The sequence below is a fragment of the Pseudophryne corroboree genome, chromosome 1, assembly GCF_028390025.1.
Source record: "Pseudophryne corroboree isolate aPseCor3 chromosome 1, aPseCor3.hap2, whole genome shotgun sequence".
In the NCBI taxonomy this organism is placed as follows: domain Eukaryota; kingdom Metazoa; phylum Chordata; class Amphibia; order Anura; family Myobatrachidae; genus Pseudophryne; species Pseudophryne corroboree.
Genome location: NC_086444.1, coordinates 574734759 through 574752982, shown reverse-complemented (window position 1 = coordinate 574752982; position 18224 = coordinate 574734759). Strand labels below are relative to the sequence as shown.

Here is an 18224-nt window from a genome sequence, read left to right as displayed (position 1 = left end):
CTCTCATACCTAGGACGGGCTAATTTGATTAAAATGTGCACGTTCCCCAAACTGTTGTATATCCTGCAATCCCTCCCTGTACTGCTTAGTAGATTTGACTTAGCATACATAACTAAATTGTTCAGACAATTCATATGGAAGGGTAAAAGACCGCGTATTCAGGGGCGGAACTCCCGGAGACAGCGGAGTCCTTTGCCGCCGGGCTTCTGACCCTGAAGGGGGCACGGCAACTGCTCCGTTGTCCCCCATCCGTCCACACATGAATGATTCATTTCTGTAGTGCAGCAGGCGCTGCTATAGGAGCCGACGAGCGAGCGCATCGCCTATCAACATCAGCGGCGCTCGCTCCTCCTCTCTGTGCTATCTGCTGCTGTGCTCTGGCCTGGGTCGCGGGTGTCACGTGATATCCTTCCGCGACCCAGAGCCGCTGCCCGCCAGGACTTGTACTGTAGCAGCAGCAGCCGCAAGGAGAGAGTGTGCAGTGCGGGAGAGTGAGGCTGTTCCAGGCAGGAGCATGGACTCCTGAAAACTGAACCCTATGTAAGTGTAAGCCCTTTTGGGAGAGTGGGAACATGTGAGGGGGAAGACAGAACACCTGCTGCTGTCACCGCTCAAGTCACAGGGTAGTTTAACTAAGCCTAAGCCTGGCCCTGTCTCCCCTCTCTCCTGTCCCTCTCACCCCTGTCCTTCTTCCTGCACCTATGTGCTTGCCCTGCCTACCCTCTCTCCTGTCACCATTGTCCTGTACCTGTCACCTCTGTGCTGGGCTATCACGCCAGTCCCGTCTCTGTCACCCTGTCCTTTCCCATCCCTGTCACCTCTGTGCTGGCCCTGCCTCCCCTCTCTCCTGTCACCCTGTCTTGTCCTTGTCACCTCTTACCGGCCCTGTCATCTCTCTCAGCTGACACTTCTGTTCTGTCCCTGTCCCCTCTGTCCAGTCCCTGCCACCCCTGTCCCTGTCCTGACCCTGCTAACTCTGTCCTGTCCCTGTTAACCCTCTCTCCTATCCCTTCAGTTCTGTCCTGGTATCTCTGTCCTGGTTCTGCCCATGTCACCCCTTTCCTGTCCTGTCCCATTCCCCTCTGTCCTGGTTCTGTCACCTATGTCATGGTCCTATCACCTCTCTCTTGTCCCTGTCACCTCTATCTTGGTCCGGTCATTTTTGTTCTTCCCCACTGCACTGTCCCTGTCATCGCTGTGTTGGCCCTGTCACCTCTGTCCTGTTCCTGAGACCATTCTCTCCTATCCCCTCTGTTCTGTACTGTCCCTGTCACCTCTGTCCTGTCCCTGACACCCTTCTCTCCTGTCCCCTCTGTTCTGTACTGTCCCTGTCACCTCTGTCCTGTCCCTGACACCCTTCTCTCCTGTCCCCTCTATTCTGCCATGGCTCTGTCATCCCTGTACTCTCCCTGTCCCCTCTGTCGTGGTCCTGTCAATCATCTTTCGTGGCACTCTGTTCCGTCCTGGTCTTGTCACCTCTGCCCTGTGCCTGTACTCTCTGTCTTAGTCTGTCCTGGCCCCACTGGACTTTCCCTTTCATCTCAGTACTGTCCCTGACACCTCTGTCCTGGCACTTTTTTCGAGGGTTGGGGGCACCAAACTGTAACTTGCTTCCGGGCGACGGGGATGAATTTACGCCACTGCGCGTATTGCTATGCACAAATTACAACAACCTAAAGTTAACGGGGGAATTAATTTTCCAAACGTCCAGATTTACAACCATGCTTCTTTATTGAGATTTTTAAGAGACTGGTTACATAATAGTGATACTTATGCTAATACACAGCTGGAAGCACAATTTGTGGGGTCCAGAAACCTGATATCTTTCCTTCACGGAGTGGAAGCGGAATACGACCAAGAATTGAAAGATAACCCTCTTCTGTGGACGATATATCGTCTGTGGCATAATCTCAGACGCACTAGGAATTTAGGTGGATACAAGTTCTTGTTTCTGACGTTCCATGGCAATCCGGAGTTCCAACATGGGGAGGCGGTCTTTCCGTTCACGCTGTTCAGTAAAAGGGGCCTGAAAAACATACGTCACGTAATTGATGAGGGTAGAGGGAAGCCATTAACATTTGCAGAGGCGCGGGAAATTTACCCATTTGTCTCTGATTTCCCGTTAGCGTTTTTCCAGATGCAACACTATGCCAGCTCAGTGATCACAACTCTCTCGGGGGCGGATTTTACTAACGATTTAGATACTATGCTAATGACCCCGCCTGCCACGAAACGAGCTATGTCCATACATTATAGAAAACTCACCACTTTACTCGATCATTCTGCATCACAATATGGGATGCAGAAATGGACATCTGATTTCCCTAGGCTTACATGTGAAATACTTTTAAAGAGCCTGCTTCAATCCTGTAAGCTATTGCCTTCGGCACAATATCAAGAAATGTTCTATAATATTATCCATAGGACCTATTTCTCCCCATATAAGCAATATTTGGCAGGCATGACGGATTCGGATAGGTGTCTGAAATGCCATACACCCGAATCCGATCTCATGCACTGTTTCTGGCTATGCCCGATTATCCGCCGCTTCTGGCTGCAAGTACGGCGATATGCCACGGAAGAGCTGATTAATTTTATTCCCTTCACGGCGGAATGGGCAATTTTCGGGATTCTTCCGTCAGGGCAGAGAGTTACAAAGGGATGCCAACGGTTACTTTTGGCAATAAGTGCGGCTGCACGAAAGGCGATTTTACAGGCCTGGATCCTTAAGGATCCTCCTACCTTACTTCTATTCAAAGGGAAATTACACCACCTATTTCAAATGCACTGGATAAAAACTACTATACAGAAAGATAAATTGGTGGGGCAGTTTTTTGACTCCTGGGAAAGCTATATCGCCACCCTCCCCACTGATTTTCAAATTAGAATAAAGAATTCATTGAAAGAAACGCTATGGTATGAGACTAGATCGGCAGTTGGTGACCCTCCCATAGTGATAGTAAATTGACTGTTGGTGGTGCTGCATGGTCCCGGCCTCCTCATAACCCCATAGTATGGAGACTAGCATGGTTTTTTTTTCTCCTTTCTCCCAATCTTTTTATTTTTTCCTTTTTTATTCTGGGGTTCTATCACTTATAGTCTATTTACACTGAAGTGTATTCAGTGATGTTATGATGTGTACATGCCTCTGTTCAATACCACATCTGATAATACACCGAGGATTTGGTGTTAACTGGCATTGAGGATTTTTCTACTTATTGTATTTGATTACCTGCATGTACATATTTCTTTATATTGCGGAACCTGATGTTTTTGTAATGTGAAGTGATGCATTGATAATAAAATGTTTACGTTAAAAAAAAAAAACACCCGAATACAAAACGCACCCGAATCCGACAAAAAATCTTAAGGGAGGTTTTTCCAAAACGTGTCCGAATCCAAAACACGACCGCGGAACCGAATCCAAAACCAAAACACAAAACCCGAAAAGTGTCCGGTGCACATCTCTAACTGATTGACACTGTGCTTGCCAGGCCCATACCTAGATCATTAATTAATATATTGAACAGTAGCAGGCCAATTACAGACCCTTGTGGTATTCCGCTGACTACTGGTGCTCAGCTGGAGAACATCCCATTAACCACTTCTCGTTGTACCCAGTTATCCAGCCAATTTCTTATCCATGTACAAATAGTATATCCTAGGCCAAGTTCCCTTAATTTGACGATCAGTCTCCTGTGAGGCACTGTATCGAAGGCTTTTGCAAAATCTAAAAAGACCACATCCGCTGCTTTAGCCTGGTCGAGATTATCGTTTACTTCCTTGTAGAAGCTAATTAAGTTAGTTTGACACGATCTGTCCCTCACAAACCCATGCTGACTCTTGCTAATAAACTTAGAATTCCGCAGATAATCCTCTATGCTATCCCTCAAAATTCCTTCCAATATTCTACCCACTATAGAGGTTATACTAACTGGTCGATAGTTCCCAGGATGATTTTTAGATCCCTTTTTAAATAATGGCACTACCTCAGCTATACGCCAATCCCTCTGTACCATACCTGATCTAATTGAACTATAGAAAATCAAGTATAAGGGTTTTGCTAGCTGAATCCTAAGCTCCATAATAACCCTCAGGTGAAAGCAATCTAGGCCCGGTGATTTATTAATCTTTATGTTGCTTAGTCTCTCCAGGACTAATTCCACACTTAAACAAGTATCTAGCCACGAATCATTATCATCACTGTTGTTATGCACTACTGTCACCGTCTGATCCTCTCTAGTGAATACTGATGAAAAAAAATTGTTCAGTATTTCCGCTTTTATTTTGTCATCATTTATCAAGGCTCCCAGTTCATCTTTTAATGGACCTACATTCTCCTTTTTTAACCTTTTACTGTTTATGTATTTATAAAACTTTTTAGGATTGGCTTTACTCTCTATAGCTATTTGCTTTTCGTTTACAATTTTAGCTGCTCTAATTACCTTTTTGAATCTTTTATTGCATTCCTTGTAATACTGGAATATCTTCACCCCTCCATTTGATTTAAATGCTTTGAAAGCACGCCTCTCAGCCATTTCTTCTTTGACCTCCTCATGGTTTGTGTTTAGTACTCCTGCTTTTATTGCCCATGGGAATAAATTTGTGAATATTGCTATCAAGCAACCCTTTTAAAGCATCCCACATTTCTGAAGTGTCCTTACCCTGAAACAAAACTTCCCAGTCAATGTCGTTTAGTGCCTGTCTCAGCATATTGAAGTTAGCTTTTCTAAAGTTTAATGTTTTGGTTGATCCCTTATAACTATGTTTTTTTTTAAACTAATGTCAAATGAGATCATATAGTGGTCACTGTTTCCAAAGGTCTCCCCAACTGTAATGTTTGATATAATGTCCACATTATTGATAATAACGAGGTCCAGAATATTATTACCTCTGGTTGGGTCCTCAACTAATTGAGACAAGTACTGATCCTTTAATGTGTTTAGAAACCTACAGCTCCTAGCTTTTACACATGAATCGTTACTCCAATTTATATCAGTATAGTTGAAATCCCTTATCACTAGGATGTAACCCATCCCCACAGCTTTTTCAATTTGCTGCCAGAGTCGTTCCTCGTCATGTACGCTAATATCCGGTTGTTTGTAGCACGTACCAATTACTAGTTTTTTTTGCTTCAATGCCCCCGCTTGCGATCACAACCCATAGCGATTCCACGTTATCTCCAGTCTCCTCGTAAAAAAACATCTATTATACTTGGCTTTAGAGATGGTTTTACATAGAGACATACCCCTCCTCCCCTTTTGGTAGCCCTATCTCTCCTGAAAAGTGAATATCCCTCCAAATTTGCAACACAGTTGTGGGAGTCATCCCACCATGTTTCCGTAATACCTAAAATATCATACTGGGACTGTGATACAAACCATTCCAATTCCCCCATTTTACCTGATAGGCTTCTTGTGTTTGCAAGCATACATTTTAGCTCAATATTTCCCTTGCCAGTTTGATTTAATGGGAAGTTAACCTTTATTTACAAGTGCCTTTCTAGTATTATTCTTACCGACTGTTATTTTCCTCCCTCCCTTAGCACTCCCATCGTACTTCTAACACCCCCCCCCCCCCCAGATGAAGGTATTTTCCCTTATGCTATTAACATCCTATTCTATATACCGTACTGTAGGACCATAATTGTCATAAGTTAATAATGTAGGGATACCATGGTCAATACCTTTTTCGGTAATTTCTGTGTCAATACCCCCGCAATTACCCTTGCCAGCTGATCTTTCCCTCCCCCCTACGCCACCCCCAATTTGTTCACTACCCCCATCCTTACTGTTCTCATTGTTTGACCCGTAACGTCTAGCTAAACCCTCCCCCCAGGCCAACAAACTCCAAAAAACCTTCTAACCATCCTTCCTCCCAGCACCATAGCCCCCTACTCAGTCAGGTGCAATCCATCGTGACAAAAAAGATGGTGTTTGACTGAGAAGTCGGCCCAGTGTTCCAAGAACACAAACCCCTCCTTCCTACACCAGTCTCTAAGCCACATATTTACCTCCCTAATCTCCCTCTGTCTCCCTGGACTAGTGCGTGGCACTGGTAATAATTCTGAGAATATTACCCTAGATGTCCTTGCCTTAAGTTTCTTGCCTAATTCCCTATAGTCTTTCTTAAGTGATAGGTATAATACCCTACCACTTGCTGGTGGGTGGAGGCAGGCCTGGCGACAGGGGGGGTCAATGGGGACACCCGTACCAGGTCCCAACATTGTGAGGGGCCTCAGGGTTCTGGGCAGTAAGGATGGCTGCTGGCTGTGGCAGTGCAGCTGCTAGCATCAGTAGCGGATTTACTGGCCCAGTTGCTCTCAGGGGGCTGTTTGATGAGTGCATTTTTACTTACAAGCCCTGGCAGACTGTCAGCGCTTTGATTCCGGATAGCTGCCGGGTGCCGCTCTGTCTGTCACCTTCTTCTGCTCTTCACTGTGTTATGGAGCACTGCCTGCGTGTGACGTGTCACAGCCACACGCTCAGGGAGAGGAGCCGACCAGAACCAAGAAGGATGCTGCAGCCAGTGGACTGAAGAATAGAGGGTGAGTTGCTCCCTAGGAGGAGAGGTGGGGGAGGTCTGGTTGTGGTTGCGGCGGCCGAGGTTCAGGACGGTGGTAGCAGCAGCAGATAGTCCAATACAGCTTCCTGCAGCACTCTCTTCCCGACTGTCCTGCTCCCTGACTATTGTAGTACAGCAGCCTGTACGATTTGTGTGATTTGTCCCATAGGGCTACACATGAAGACCTATGAAACATTGCACTGTTCACGTGAATTGGTGTTTCTCTTTGTATGTGTATATGTATATTGGGGTATTTGTATGTATAATGGTGTATCTGTAATATGGTGTATCTGTATGTGTCTTTGTATACTGGTGTATCTCTATGTGTATATGTATATTGGTATATATGTATTTTGGTGAATCTCTATGTGTATGTTGGTGTATCTCTGTGTATTGGTGTATTTGTGTATAAGAAAATGTGTATGGGCAGTTGTTCAGGTGAATCTCTATGTGTGTGGTAGCGGAGGCCGACTGTCCGGGGGATGGGAGGAAGTCTGGTTGTGATAGCGTCAGCTAAAATACTAGGTGTTGCTAGCGGTGGACCGCGGCCCAGAGGGGCCCAAAGATATTATTGTACCGGGACCCAAGATTTCTGTTGCCGGCCCTGGGTAGAGGTGGAGGTGCTCCCCAGAGAGTTAAATGTTTAGTGTACAAAAAAGTGGAAAGGGAAAGAACTCTTAACTTTCCAAATTGTATATTTACCCTAGGTCTGATGTTACCAAGACGCAAACCTGTTGAACTTGAGATAAGTATTTTTTTTGTTTTCATTTGGGTGAAATTGTTCTTTAAACCTTGTTTGAACCACATATAGCTTGAATTTCAAGAGTTATTTTTATTATACTAATATGCATTTTTTATTAATTCATTAATTTCTCTCTAATGTAGCCTTCGTTTGGTATATTTCTCTTCAATTTCTGTAAACTCCTGCAGTTTAATCACACAGTTATTTCAGGAGTGCACGTACTTAAATAGCAAGAAGAGCAAATTAGTGTTCTACTAATATTATTACTATGTATACCCTGCTCACTAACGTGTGGTGTGGTGGTACTGCTTCCTTTCTCAGACCACTAGTAATAACACAGTCTCATCATTTTCTGGACTATGGGGGTGATTCAGTAAGGATCGCTGTTGCAATCCTTACTGCATTTACCCCGATGGTCAGGTCCTGCGGGAGCGCATGTGCAGAACAGGTCCTGCGATCTCAGTGCAGGAATGCGAATGCCTCTGCCTGATTGACAGGCAAAGGCATTCATGGTGAGGGATGGGGGCAGGGGTAGCCAGCGTTCCGAAAAATTGGGGTGGTCATTTTCCAGGAGTGGTGAGGCCAAGGAACACAGGGGGTAATTCAAATCTGATTGTGCAGGGTAAATACTGGCTGCTTTATTTTTACACTGCAATTTAGATTTCAGTTTGAACACACCCCACCCAAATCTAACTCTCTCTGCACATTTTATATCTGCCCCCCCCCCCCCCCTGCAGTGCCAGGGCCGTAACTACATGTGTGCCAGGTGCGCTTGGCACACAGCGCAGTCGCCCTGAGGGTGCAACTGGCCGCATCCCCGTTCCAAGGGAACTTTAATCAGCGCCATTTTAATGAGTCAAACAGACTCATTAGAAGCCGCCTGAGTGAGGAGAGGAGCAGCTCCGGGGACAGTGAAGGAGTAGGAGGGAGGGGGACTCGGGAGCCGCAGCAGCGCACTGTAATTGGTGGTGACGCCGCTACAGCTGTCCCTCTCCTTCCACATAGGCTGGCCGCCGCCGCGGTGAATGCTGGGATGAGGGAAGCACATCCCAGCATTCACAGCGGCGGCGGCCAGCCAATGTGGAAGGAGAGGGACAGCTGCAGCAGCGCCGCCACCAATTACAGTGCTCAGCTGCGGCTCCCGAGTCCCCCTCCCTCCTCCTGCTTCTCCCCTGCCTGGGATCTGCCTGACTGTCTGCACTGAGGAGCCTGACTGTCTGCCGTAATGTATAAAAAGGGGGACTGTCTGCCGTAGTGTGTAAAAAGTGGGACTCTGTCTGCCGTAATGTGTAAAAAGGGGGACTGTCTGCCGTAATGTGTAAAAAGGGGGACTCTGTCCGCCGTAATGTGTAAAAAGGGGGACTCTGTCTGCCGTAATGTGTAAAAGGTGGGACTCTGTCCTCTGTAATGTGTAAAAAGGGGACTCTGTCTGCTGTAATATGTAAAAAGGGGACTCTGTCTGCCATAATGTGTAAAAGGTGGACTCTGTCTGCCGTAATGTGTAAAAAGGGGACGCTGTCTGCCGTAATATGCAAAAAGGGGACGCTGTCTGCCGTAATGTGTAAAAAGGGTACGCTGTCTGCCTTAATGTGTAACGCGCACACTGCCCCTATTTTACATAAGGGGGGGGGGGGCGCCGATACACACAGCGCTAAAATGTCTAATTACGTCACTGTGCAGTGCGCATGGGGGGTCATTCCGAGTTGTTCGCTCGTTGCTGATTTTCGCAACGGAGTGATTAATGCAAAAATGCGCATGCGCATGGTTCGCAGTGCGCATGCGGTTAGTATTTTAACACAAAACTTAGTAGATTTACTCACGCCCGAACGAAGATTTTTCATCGTTGAAGTGATCATAGTGTGATTGACAGGAAGTGGGTGTTTCTGGGCGGAAACTGGCCGTTTTCTGGGAGTGTGCGGAAAAGCGCAGGCGTGCCAGGGAAAAACGCGGGAGTGTCTGGAGAAACGGGGGAGTGGCTGGCCGAACGCTGGACGTTTGTGTGACGTCAAACCAGGAACGAAACTGACTGAACTGATCGCTATTTGTGAGTAAGTCTCGAGCTACTCAGAAACTGCTAAGAATTTTCTATTTGCAATTCTGCTAATCTTTCGTTCGCAATTCTGCTAAGCTAAGATACAGATACTGGCCAATATATGCCAAGAACCTCAAATATTATATTATGGTTATAATAATTTTAATGGTGTATGGTGCACCTGCACCCTTTTTCCTATGTTGTAGTATTACAGTACTTAGTCCCAGCAAGGTAGCACATCCCATTATAATAAGCTAGGGTGTGCTGCAGTCCAGGCCCCGTTTCCATATAGTCTATATTATGTGTGTGTATACACACCTGAGGGATTGGGACAGCCCTCATCTCTGGATTAGAACCCCACCCACTGCCTCTCAGGCTTTTATACAGGGAACCAGCACATTCTGACTGCACAAAAGACATAGGTATGATCCTTTTAATTATATACAAAGTCAGTTTGGGGGTGAGCTTTTGGGGCGTGGAGCTCCCTATATTGCTCTGGCTGGGCCACCTTGGGGCATCACCACCTTACATTTACTTTTAACACTTATATCACTTATATCACATTGTGTTTGTTTTATATTTATGTAGCTTTTTTCACATATTTTTTACACTTATTACACTGCTCAGCTAAACTTCACATTCTAACACTGACACTTTACTGCTGTCCTCTTCTTTTCTTTCACATTCAGCAGCCTCTTTCATTTGCTTAACACTGATCTTTCACTCCTATCCTATTTCTGTGTGATGCCCTGGGGTGGTCTGGGGGTGCTCTGCGTCCCGGAGGTGAACCCCTATTGTGTTAGGGACCTGTCCGATGAGGTCACCGTGAAGCAGGTGGGCAGGCTCATATACTGGCCAATATATGCCAAGAACCTCAAATATTATATTATGGTTATAATAATTTTAATGGTGTATGGTGCACCTGCACCCTTTTTCCTATGTTGTAGTATTACAGTACTTAGTCCCAGCAAGGTAGCACCCCCATGGTTTTGCCCAACTGCCAACAAATTTGCTGCTACGATCAGGTCTGAATTACTCCCACAGTTTCCTGGCATCAGCAAGGCTGAGAAAGCCTAGGCTCACCGATGGTCATGATGGTCTCAGATACGATTGCATGCAAATGCAGGGAGGAGGTGGTATGCATGCACCCCCCCCCCCCCCCCCACCCCACCTCCCTCATTTGCATTTCTAAGGATTGCAATTGTAAATCTGGTGCAAAGAGCTTTGCAATTGCAATCCTTAGTGAATTAGGCCCTATATGGGGTAAATTTACTGTGAATCCTGATTGCTCAGAGATCAAGCCCTCTGTGCATCTCCAGAATACAGTACATGAGAGTTTTTTAAGATTGAACACTCAAATTTACCAAAAATCAGATTTCAAGGAATGCTGTTTTCGAATGGTCTATGCAATTATGTTTAGTCATGTTTCTTAGTGTGCCATTATTATATAAACCTGCCTGTGAGCAGTGTGTTTGCAGAAGCCATCACAGATCAATGCGATCTGCGCAGTTATTCTATGTGTGGTAAGGTGGGTACACACTTAGAGATGTGTGCTGGGCGATCTGTCACAGACTGCTCAGCACACATCTCTCCCCCCCAGGCACAATCTAGAACCAGCGATAGCTACGCATACACACGGAGAGATCTGTGCTTAATTTCTAGTCAGATTGCTTAGAAATTAAGCATGAATCTCTCCGTGTGTACCCTCCTTTAGTGGAAAGAAAGTATTATTGTGTGGGCCCCCAAAAAGTATGGCCAGCAGCAGGCCAAAGATCCAGCCCAGGTCCTAAAAATGGGTTCACTACGATCTGCCGGCGGTCGGGCTCCCAGCGACCAGCATACCGGCGCCGGGAGCCCGACCGCCGGCTTACCGACAGTGTGGCGAGCGCAAATGAGCCCCTTGCGGGCTCACTGCGCTCGCCACGCTACGGGCACGGTGGCTCGCTACGCGCGCCACGCTACTTTATTCTCCCTCCAGGGGGGTCCTGGACCCCCACGAGGGAGAATAAGTGTTGGTATGCCGGCTGTCGGGATCCCGTCAGTCGGCATACTGAAGACCACCCCCTAAAAACATGGGGGAAAATTGTGTTGTGGTCCCCTGTATTTAAAGAACTAAACCTGGACTCAGCAGGGAGGTAATGTCACAGCCAGGGGACACACTTCACAGGGTCACCATGGCCAAAGCATTATCTCCCCTACTAGTCAGCTCGGGGATATCCCCTTCAACCCTGGACAACAGGTGAAGAGTTGAAAGTAGTGAAAGTTAGATTTTAAAGTAATATTGTCCATTACAGTGGGACTACAGATCCCAGTAATGCTGCTGCTGCACTTGGAGAACCTCAAGTGTAAGCATGCGTGGCATTAAGGTCCCGCTGACAACTGTAGTCCCCCTGTAAAGGAAATATAAAAATAAGCACAATACACACACCAAATGTATAAGTCTTTAATATACTCACCTACACTCCTGCTCACTGTACATACTCACCTTCTCCATCAAACATAGAAGCGCTATATGTATATACATATATCGCTTCTTCCGAAAGTGACAGGGACCACGTGTTCCCCCTGCACTTTGTGTTCCATTTTAGTCAATGAGTGGATACTACCATGGGCACAGACCACTGATTGACTAAGATACAAACCACTTTCGGGTCGCAGCCTGGCATGCCATGCAGAATGCTGTGATGCAACATGCCACATCGCAGTAAGATGAGCATGGCTAAATTTTTAACAAAGTTAAATATCTCAAACACAGTAATACCATACTTTGTACTACACACCCTCAAATTACAAACAGTAGAAGTGTCATTAATAAGATTTTGTATCAGCTAGAGCATGTGTAATACCCTGGAACTGCAAGGTTTAACAACTATGTATCTTTATCATGCATAGCAATGGCTATGTCCAGTGCACTGATTGGGGGAGGTTGGGAGCTCAGCCAGCTCTCACGTGCACACCTCATGCAGGAGGGGGGACAGGAAGTAAAAGCTGATAAAGTGCAGAAGCATGTGCGTTAGCTGGGAGAAGCAAGTGTGTTAGCTGAGAGAAGCGTGGTGTTTGAGCCAGGAAAATGTAGCCTCAGTGATAGCTCCTCACATGTTCATGTGGGGAGAGCTGCCAGCCACAGCAAGGCACCTGATAGAGGGAGAGACCGCAGTGTGAGAGCAACAGTACCCAGAGTCCAGGGAGAGGGTGATGCCCACCTGTAGGGGTGCCCTGGAAGAGTGTGCCAGGTGTGAGTCTCAGGAGAGGACATATCTGGGTGAGTGGTCGGAAGCCACGTGGCATGATTAGAAGCCCCCCATGGACAAGAGTCCTCGCTATGGAAGAGAGAGAGACGGTAACCTGGTATGTGTAGCACTACTGGTCACAGAATGCCCTGGTACGTACTGCTGTTCGCCATATTCATGCCGCTGCCATTAAGCGATGCGTTGGAGGAGGTGCCCTGATGTGTGATCGAATGTAACCATTATGATTTGTGCTGGGGGAGTGTTCAGAAGTTATCCCAGCTATATCCCTGCTTTGATGTTAAATAAATCGTTATTCTGTTTTATGAGATGGCCTGGCGCCCAATTCTTTATGCGCTGCACCGACACCTGTAGTCCACTCCCACAATGCAACTGTAATTAAACACCTGATTATTTAGGGGACCCTCTGGTATCTGTGCCTGAACCTATGACCAGCCGGAGCAGAGTAAGTGTGATGCACTATACACAGTGACTGCAGTTTTTGCATACCTAGTACCAGCGGGGTTTTACACATGGGTGGGTGAACAGTTGGGGGGAAGAGCTAGTGGACTGGGCAATGGACGGGAAAGGCAGATTGGTCAGGGGTGGGGGGGGCATGTGCAAGGCTGTGGGCCTCCTCTTCTACCTCCAATGCTGCTTCTTGAGCACTGTAGGTCTATTTTCTGTGGACATAAATAAAAAAAATTCTTAACAAAATTACATTTCAGCCAATACCAGTAAAATAAAATACACTAAATATCTTTGTTACATGTTACAATATATTTATTGACAATATGTTATAAGTTATATGCTGGGCATTATTGTACTGGATTGTGTTGTTGTTGTTGTTATTATTATATTGTATAGTTATATTTTATCTGTTATACAATATTTGAAATATGTAGTATATTTGGTCATACTGTGCTTAATGTGTATAAATGTTAATAGGAATAATTCTATGCTAGAGGATTTCACAGACAAATAATTGTTTTCTGTGAGGATCGGGCTCTGAATATCCAATTTCATTGTGCCAAAAATCAGCACCCGGTGCTAGAAGCAGAAGATTAGTAATGGTCACATATATATTACTGTGAATTTAACTGGATGTTCAATGCAATTATTTTTTCATACAATAATAAGATATCAGTATGTTCTGTCTTTTTGATTTTCCCCACTTACTATCTTTCTGTGGACTCTCATCTGCGATCCTGGGCGCACAACACCACGGATGTGGGGTTTGTTGTGCCGCGCCTAACGTAGAATGCAGATCCACATATTTTTGCCTATCCCTATAGAGTTTTCTTCTTTCTCTATTAAAAATATACTTTTTACCCATTTCCTATATAGGTGCACTCTCATTGGCATACAGGTCATATATCTCCTCTACTACCATACCACGCTGCCAATGCCCGATCTCGTCCGATCTTGGAAGCCAAACAGCGTCGGGCTGGGTTAGTACCTGGAGAGAAGACCTCCCGCGAATACCCGGTGTTGTAGAGTAGGAATTAATTTCCTCTTATGTGCATGTGATGCCAACAGCAGTATCACCACTGATCTTTTTCTTGTCTCTTCTATTTCACGCTCTTATACTGCAGAACAACCCAAGTCTATATTAATATACCTATCAACAGTCATTATTCAGTGTCTATTCTCATCACTGGTGGCCAGCAAAGTGTTTAGTATTGACCCATTTTAAGTGGTCTGATTGGGACATACTTATCACTAACATATTACTACTCCTGGGTCCCATCAATACAGATTTTCTGTACTGGTCAGGGGGAAATGGTTGTAAGACTACTAAGTGCCTATAACCTTTCTAATCACTTCTCGTGAAAAAATGACCAGAACAGTTTAATATTTTCTCAACACATTGCATGTAACTTTTTCTTATACTTTGGATCATATGTGTGGGTAATTTAGTCTTAAATTTACTAATAAAAATCATGTTTTAAAATATCTCTGCATATATTGTAGGCTGGAGGGTGTAGGCGGCACTCAGAGTCTTGCACACTGTCGTTAAAGAAAAGCCATGTGTGTTTATTTATCGACGTTTCAATATTGTAGGAACTTTTCCTTTCTTGTTTAAGAGTGCGCCCACACAAGAGCCTTCTTTCTCTCCCCCATAGTACCCATTTTGAATAAGTGTCCACTGCAATAAGAAACATACAATCCATGAATGGACCAGCAAAGTCAAAATGTACCCGCTGCTATGGAGACGATTCCCAGGGGTGTAACGGGGCTAAAGGTGGTGAATTTTGAACTCCTTCACACCCTTTTGTCAAAGTTTCGATTTGACCATCGATTCCTGGCCACCACACATAGCTTCTAGCGAGCTTCTTCATTTTTACTGTGCCTAGGTGACCCTCATGTAAATTTTCCAAAACTCTGTTCCACAGTTTAGGTGATATTACCACTTGGGTCTCACACAATAGAGTTCCTTGACAGACAGAAAGCTGATCTCTCCTGCCCGATAACCCGTAATACTGAGCATCGCCATGGTTAGGCCAACCTTTGAGAGTTAAATCCATTATTTTCGATAGTACTGGGTCTTTCCTTGTTTCCCGATTGATCATGTCATAGGTAATAGGTAGCTGTTCCATCAACATATTGTGATACACTTCGAGGGGGTCTCCACCATTGTCCTCCTCACTTTAGGGCAATGGAGAACGTGATAGACCATCAGCGTTGCCATGTAGTTTTGTTCCTTCAAACTCAATGTCGTATGCTTTCTTGGAAAAATGCACATTTATCTTTATTTACTCTGAGTCCATATTCCTGTAGTCGGGTTAATACTCTTTCCAAATTATTTAAATGGTCCACATAAGCTTTGCCTGTTACAATTATGTCATCCAGGTAACATTGCGTACCTGGTATTAATTTTAGGACTTTAACCATTGCTCTCTGCCATAATGCTGGGGCGGAAGATAGTCCAAACACAAGACGGTTATATTGTATTAAACCTTTGTGAGTATTGATGGTTAAATATTTCTAAGATGCCTCCTCAATTTCCATTTGTAAGTACGCTTGAGCTAGGTCAATTTTGGAGAAGCGGCCTCCCCCTGAGAGAGCTGCAAAGAAGTACTCTATTTTAGGCAAAGGATACCGTACAGTCCGTAGTACTGGATTTATTGTCATTTTGAAATCTCCGCAAATACGGATACTTCCCATTTTGTCTTTCTTTACTATTGGAACTATGTGCATAGCCCATTTACTCCATTCCACTGGGGAGAGTATACCAGACTCTTCCAGTTTCCGTAGTTCCTCCTCAACCGCTGGTCGGATAGCATAAGGTACTGGGCGAGCTTTACAAAATTTTGGAACAACATGTGGATCCAACTCTATACTGGCCTTAATGTCCTTTAACGTGCCTATCCCTGGTTGGAAAATGGGTTGTGCAGCAGCTAACAATTTCAAAAGTTCCTTAGTAGCTGCGTCACCTTCAAGTTGGATTTTCCTTATCCATTCACGGCCCAATAATGCCGGTCCACCCTGTGGAAGTATGTACAAATACATAAATATTGCCTTTGTATTTCACATAAACTTTTATTTTTCCCAATGGGGACACCGGTTCACCCGTATGTGTGTGGAGTGTTATAGAAGCTTTCTTTAAAGGAATCACAGCAAACAGGCATTTGTAATCACTTGCATTTAGCACTGACAGAGCAGACCCTGTGTCTAATTCCATTTATAAGACAATACCTGCTACTTCCAAAGTGACCCAAATCACTTGATGCTCTTTTGTCGTCATAGAGTGCATCTCTAGGCTGCATAACCCTTTTTCTGTACCACTACTATCAGTAGAGTCTGACTCAGTGTCAGCTACCTTATGCACCTGGGATGTTGTATAATGTCTCCCGGGAACTTTGGATACTTGCGAGTGGTTTGGTGTTTTACCCCAGTGGCACACCCTTTCAATATGGCCTTTTTTCCTAAATTTTCTACACACTTTTTCTTTAGCACTGACTGGCATCATGTGAGGACTTCCCACAGCAAACATAGGACTGTCTCTGATACCAGTGAATTGGATTAAGAGTACACTCTGGTCCCTTTTGTTGTAATTCTGATGCATCCCTGGTTGCAGTCTACATTGAAATAGCTATGGACAGTGCTCGCTCTAAGGTCAGGTCAGGCTCAGCCAGCAATTTCTTTTGTATACTTGTACTTTTCATCCCACAAACTAAACAGTCTCTTAGGGCATCTGATAACTCTGCTCCAAATGCACAGTGTTCAGATAACTTCCTCAGCTCTGCAATGTATTTAGAAATGTTTTCACTTTCAGATTAAATGCTTCTGTGAAACCTGAATCTTTCAGCAATCACTAATGGTTTAGGGTTTAAGTGCTGTTGTAAAATGTCCACAATGTCAGTATGACTTGGTGGCTGGCCTCTCAGGTGCTATTTAACTCCTCAGCAAACTGTATGGTTGGGCACCCATTACACTGAGTAAGACTGCTACCTTCTTGTCTCCTTGCACTGAATTAGGAGCACAGTACAATTCCACTATGTAGCCCAGTCCTCTATAGTACCATCAAATGCAGCTATTGTGCCAATATATCCTGACATTTTGCCTTTATATATAACTCACGTGCTCCTTTTATTCAGGTTAGGTGGTGCTGGCAGTCTGAATGTGTTGCTCCTTTCTGCACCCCACAATTGTGCTTTATCAGCCCACTGGTGCTCCACTGATCCCAGGAGCAATGCAGAAGAAGAGTTTAATCCTCGTCACCAGTGTTAAATCTGTTACTTATATTTCAATAAGAGTTTTTATGTGACCAGGACACTGAGTGTTGCATGCTTCTTTACTGGAAAACTACAGGAAGCCAAAGAACACAGAAAAGAGATTAATCCACCAACTAATACAAACACAAAATAATATCCGTTGTAACCTCCTTCCACCAGAACACATATACAGCAATGGGAACTACATACACCAAACCGTCAGTGAGGAGAATTTATGGTGAAGGACACTATGTGAGCTGGTATCCCAGGCCAGGAGATACAGAACTACTGCCAGCATGAAACAGCACGAGTCCACCTAATCCTATACTACTGTGGGGACTTAGGGGGTCATTCCGAGTTGATCATAGCTGTGCTAAATTTAGCACAGCTACGATCATCTTCCCTGACATGCGGGGGGACGCCCAGCACAGGGCTAGTCTGCCCCGCATGTCAGTCCGGCCCCTTCTTTCCCGCACAAATACAAAAGCATCGCACAGCGGCGATGCTTTCGTATTTGTGGAGTAACTCCCAGCCAGCGCAACTCCTGCGGCTGGCCGGGAGTTGATTGTCGCTGCCACTGGCCGCAGCGGCTGCGTGAGACGTCACGCAGCTTCCGCGGCCCGCCCCCCCCAACAGTCCAGCCACGCCTGCGTCGGCCGGACCATGCCCCCTAAACGAGCCCCCTCCCGCCCAGCAACAGCCTCTGTCTCAGAGGCGATCGCTAGGCAGCGACGGCTGCCATTGCGCCCGGCGTTTTGCGGCACCGGCGCATGCGCAGTTCCAACCCGAACACTGCGCTGCGACAAACTGCAGCGAGCGATCAGGTCGGAATGACCCCCTTAGTAAATAAGATATCATCCTGGTTGGTAATTGTTAATGCCATTTTACTAAACTATTTGAGTGATCAGAGAATCCATATACTTCCAAATTCAACTACATGG

The 18224-nt window shown here is 45.4% G+C and overlaps 2 long non-coding RNA genes and 1 pseudogene across 3 annotated transcripts in view; 1 reads left to right on the top strand and 2 right to left on the bottom strand.

Moving 5' to 3' along the window:
- Window positions 1–1712: 1712 nt before the first annotated feature.
- Window positions 1713–8011, bottom strand: LOC134899795 (uncharacterized). The gene is made up of 2 exons (XR_010173393.1): window positions 6358–8011; window positions 1713–2026 (listed from the first exon to the last, which is right to left on the bottom strand). It is a non-coding gene; the product is annotated as an uncharacterized LOC134899795 (long non-coding RNA).
- A 3262-nt stretch (window positions 8012–11273) lies between these two features.
- The window catches only part of LOC134922578 (uncharacterized), a 44789-nt gene continuing 37838 nt past the window's right edge, over window positions 11274–18224 (bottom strand). For both annotated transcript variants that reach the window (XR_010177503.1, XR_010177504.1), the window contains 2 exons: window positions 17150–17374; window positions 11274–13248 (listed from right to left, as the gene is read on the bottom strand). This is a non-coding gene — a long non-coding RNA (uncharacterized LOC134922578). The remainder of the gene's footprint in view (window positions 13249–17149; window positions 17375–18224) is intronic.
- On the top strand, window positions 13947–14065 carry LOC134944981 (5S ribosomal RNA; annotated as a pseudogene).